Source organism: Myotis brandtii, unplaced genomic scaffold, assembly GCF_000412655.1.
Source record: "Myotis brandtii unplaced genomic scaffold, ASM41265v1 scaffold570, whole genome shotgun sequence".
NCBI classification, from domain to species: Eukaryota; Metazoa; Chordata; class Mammalia; order Chiroptera; family Vespertilionidae; genus Myotis; species Myotis brandtii.
The window spans coordinates 260,968-266,184 of record NW_005370134.1 but is presented as its reverse complement, the minus strand read 5'-3'; positions in this window follow the sequence as shown (position 1 = coordinate 266,184).

Below are 5,217 nucleotides of genomic sequence, written 5' to 3'. Positions count from 1 at the left end.
GTGACTGAGCAGAGCTCCCCCTGTGGGAGCACCCTGACCACCAGGGGGCAACTCCTGCATTAAGAATCTGCCCCCTGGTGGTCAGTGTGTGTCATAGTGACCAGTGATTCCCAGTCGCTCTGCTGTTAGGGTCAATTTACATATTACCCTTTTATTATATAGGATAGAGGCCTGGTGCATGGGTGGTGGCCAGCTGGTTTGCCCTGAAGGGTGTCCCAGATCTGGGTGGGAGTCCCTGGCCAGCCTGGGTGAGGGGCTGAGGTCTGTTTTCAGGCTGGCCACACCCCTTCAGGGAGGGGGGTCCTGCTGGGGTGCCTGGCCAGCCTGGGGGAGTGTCTGATGGCTCTTTGCAGGCTGGCCAAGATCCCAGCAGGGACCCTTACCCCATGAGGGTGTGGCCAGCCTGGGTGAGGGGCTGAGGTCTGTTTTCAGGCTGGCCACACCCCTTCAGGGAGGGGGGTCCTGCTGGGGTGCCTGGCCAGCCTGGGTGAGGGGCTGAGGTCTGTTTTCAGGCTGGCCACACCCCTTCAGGGAGGGGGGTCCTGCTGGGGTGCCTGGCCAGCCCTGGTGAGGGGCTGATGGCTCTTTGCTGGCTGTCCACCCCCCCCAGCAGAGACCCTCATCCCATGATGGTGTGGCCATATTGGGTGAGGGGCTGATGGCTGTTTGCAGGCTGGCACAGCCCCCAGCCTCCCAAGCTCCCAGTGGAGGCTGTCTGGAAGCAGGTATCTGGGATTTATTTAGCTTCTATAATTGAAACTTTGTTGCCTTTTGTGGAGGCCACAGGCGGGAAGCTTGGCTTCCTCCATCACCGGGGCAACCAAGCTTCCTGCTTGCTCCAGCTCCGTGGCTGCCGGCCGCCATCTTGGTTGGGTTTATTTTCATTCTGTCACTCTGATTGGCTGGTGGGTGTGGCTTGGGCATAACGAAGGTACGGTCAATTAGCATCTTTGTCTTTTATTAGTGTAGATACAGTATAAATTGCCATTTTATTGTTCATATTTTTAATTGTTTTTTTTCTTTTTAATAAAGACCCTTTAACATTTCATGTAATACTGGTTTTAGGTGATGAATTTCTTTAGCTTTTTTTTGTCTGAGAAGCTCTTAATCTGTCCTTTGATTCTAAATGAAAGCTTGGTTGTAGGTCTTTCTTTTCATCACTTTGAATATTTCTGCCCTGCAAAGTTTCTGTTGAGAAATCAGCTTACAGTCTTATGGGAGCTCCCTTGTAGGTAACTAACTACTTTCTATTGCTGCTTTTAAGATTCTCTTTTTGTCTTTCACCGTTGGCATTTTAACTGTGATGTGTCTTGGTATGAATTTCTTTGGGTTTATCTTGTTAGGGACTCTCTGTGTTTGGACTTGCATGTCTATTTTCTTCACCAGGTTAGGGAAGTTTCCCTTCATTATTTTTTCAAAGAGCGTTTTCAATTCCTTGCCCCCTCTCTTCTCCTTCCAACATCCCCATGATACCAGAGTTGTTGGCACAGAGGATCCTTATGCTATCCTCAATTTTTTGGAGTTTTTTCCTTTCTACTGTTCTGTTTTCTTATTTTCCAAATTTCTAATTTGATCCTCTGCTTCATGTACTTCACTGTTTATTCCCTGTAATGTATCCTTCATTTCAGTCAATGTGTTCTTCCTTTCTGACTGGTTCTTTTGTATGTTTCCTATCTCTTTGTTGAAGTTCTCACTAAGCTCATCTACTCTTCCCTTAAGTTCACTGAGCATCCTTATAACCAGTGTTTCAAACTCTGTCTGGTAGATTGTTTGTCTCAATTTTGTTTAGTTCTTTTTCTGAAGTTTTTTTCTGTTCTTTCACTTAGGATATACTTCTTTGTTTCCTCATTTTGGCTCGTATTCATTTCTGTTTATTAGGTAGAGCTGCTAAATCTCCTGGGTTTGGTGTAGTGGCCTTATTATATACTAGGTGTCCTGTCGGGTCCAGTGGCACAGCCTCCCCATTCCCCAGAGATGGGCACTCCAGATGTCTCCCTCTTGTGGTCTGTGTATACCCTCCTGTTGTAGTTGAGCCTTGATTGCTGTTGCCACCTTAATGGAAAAGATTTAGCCATAGTTCAATCAGCTACGATGATTAGCTATAACCATTGTGGATGATAAGCTATACAGGTGATAACCCCACGGAACAGGACTTACTTCAGTGGGTCTTGAGTGCTCCTTCAGTGCATTGCTTTTGAAAGTGGTTGGGTGGTGCTTCCATGTGGTCTGAAGATATACACCAGGTACACTGGCTATCAAGCCTCCAAGGTGGTGCAGGCCAAGATCAACTGCCACTTATGCCCTGTCTCAGGCCACCTGGCATGAGCTACAAAGTGATCTGCAGATGGCTGTTACTTTGCTGGATTTAGAGGGGCCAGGAGAGGTCAGGCTACAAACTGAGGCTGGCTGCCACTAATGCCAACCCTGGGGCCACTTAGGAAGAGGAATGAGGCCTATAGAGGCCAGTTTCTGCTTGTTTGAGAGATTTTAGGAAAGTCTGCAGCATGAGCCAAGACAGGCTATTCTTATGGAAAAGCCATTGGAAACAGCTTGTGTGGGCCTTCCAGTTAGGTGGAGCAAGGTCTCAGGGAATCACCAGAGCAGGTGAACAGTAATAACCAGTGTAATGGAGACTCATATATAGCACCCCCTTCCAGCTCTGTGATGGGAGGGCCTATAAGGGAACAATGGGCTCTGCTAGCACTTCTGTCTGGGAGGAAGCTGCCACTCCAGCTGTCACCCTGATGCCAGACAAGTAATTTCCTCCTTGTATGTCCCTAGTATCTTTCAGGCTGCTACTCCAAGCACAGGAGCTCAGAATGGAGTGAATCAGAGTAAGTCTGTGTGCACTACCTTTAAGAGGAACTGCCTGGGACTCAAGAAGCCCTCCATCTCACTGAGCCACAATCCCTGCTGGTTTTTTCAGCCAGAAATTATGGGGACTTCTGTTCCCAGTTCTGGACCCCTCGGCTGGGTGCCTAGTGTATGGTTGGGACACCTTGTTTTTCAGGAAAATCTCTGCAGCTGAGATATCCCTTCTAATTCTTATTTGCTGCATGTGGGTCTAGGTCGGACCTGCTGTTCTGCATCTCCACCCCTCCTGTTAATCTTATTGTGGCTTCTTCATATCCTCAGTTGTAGGACTGCTGTTTAGTTAGATTTCAGACAGTTATTAATGATGGTTGTTCTTTAGTTTAGTTATAATTTTGTTGTGGTTGTGGGAGGAGGCAAATACCACATATACCTCCCCACCATCTTGACCAGAAGCTCAACATCTGAACTTTCTGAACTGACTCAGATAAACGTCTACAATTATAAGAATTCCTACTGTATGCCCAGGAATATTTAAATGGGCTAGGGTTTTAAATTAGGGTTGGGTAGATATGAGTGAGGCATATTCAGTAGATAGTGGGAGACACTGTGATATGTTGTGCAGGTCACCCTTCATGCATGGATTTGCTGTCTCAGCTGTTGGAAGTGCTGTTAGCCTTCCCAGAGACTGCCTCAGAGACAAGAGCTATTTTGTCCAAGACCATGCCCCTGCCAAGGGCAGTCACAACCAAAGCCTGATTAATGCAGGTTTTATTTATTTAAATATATTTTTAAAACCTGGTCATCTGATCCCAAAGGGAAACAACCGTGAAAGGTCATTCTTGCTTCAGAGTTCCAGTGATTATATGAGTTTGTCATTGGGCCTTCAATGCAATTTAATTTCTACTTTTGCCCAATTTTGTTAGCTTCCTCTCTTTTACAGGTGTTAATACTAGGGAAACTCCAATAAACATCTTGCATCCTAAACTCCACCTCCAAATCAGCTTCCTAGGGAATGTAACCTAAGGCAGTTTGTACAAGGAGTGATCTGGGAAATCAGGCACTCATGGATTCTCTTGTAGTCTGGCCAGCAATATGTCAGTTCCTGACATAAATGATATACCAATAGTTAAACTATTAAATTTACCAGTGGTAAATTGGGAAGAAAGAATGAATATCTGGCACAATGTAGGAGGTAATTGAAAAACATAGGATTAAGTATACTAATAAAAGGATAATATGCTAATTAGACTGGACTTCTTCCAGACGACCTTTCGGACAAAGCCATGATGGTGGGGCCAAGGCAGAGGCAGTTAGGGGCAATCAGGCCAGCAGGGTAGAGCAGTTAGGGTGATCAGGCCAGGAGGGGAGAGCAGTTAGGGGGATCAGGCCAGCTGGCAGACAGGTAAGCAGTTAGGAGCCAGCAGTCCCAGATTGCGAGAGGGATGTCCAAATGTTGGCAGTCAGACATCCCCCGAGGGGTCCCAGATTGAAGAGGGTGCAGGCTGGGTTAAGGGATGCCCCCCCCATGCACAAACTTTGTGCACTGGGCCTCTAGTAGAAATTATAAGTACAAAGGAATTAGGTGGCTTTATTAATGTTATTGAATTCACTTGGCACTCTGAAAAAAAATAACAAAATGTCAAGAAAAATTGATCACTGATTGAAAGCGAGGGTGAAAGCAGGATGGACTGTGTAGTCACACATCTTTCTGTGAAACAGAAGACTAGGCTGATCAGTATAGCCAAGCTCCAAGTGAGACAAAACTCTCATCTAACACAGGTTTTCTGGACCCTGGTTGGAAAAAAAAAAGTGACATTGGCATGGATCAAAGACATTTGTGTTGATACCCCAGGAGATGATGTTAGCTGGCTTCTACGATGTTTCCTAGAACCCTGGAAAAGTGATGGTCCATGCTAAATTGAAAGGTAAGAATTGTAATGATAGAAAGAAGTTAAATGCCATACAACTCACCCACAGCAGGCATACTGTTTGATGCTTGAATTTCTACAGCAGCTCAACCACTGACACAAACCATTTTCAAGCTTCCATCATGCTGTTTGCCAATCTGCAGTCAACCCCACCCTAGCCCCAGGCAACCACAGGTCTGTTTTCTGTCTCTGTAATTTTGTCTTTTCTAGAAATCTCCACCTTCTTAAAAAAAAAGTTAAAAAACAAACAAAAAAACCCCAAGAACGCTGCTGTCCTCAGGCCTGGAAAGGGGAAAATGAGGGCAAAAAAGATGTCTCCATGAAGGGCCTAGAGTGCAGGGCCTGGCCCCTCCTGCTTCAACTCCCAGATGAACAAACTCAGGGTCAGAGAGGCCTGGGGTGTGGTTCAGTCTTTTCAACCCATGCCTGCATCCCAGACGCTAATGACAGTGGCAGCAGTGGTGGTACTACTCAG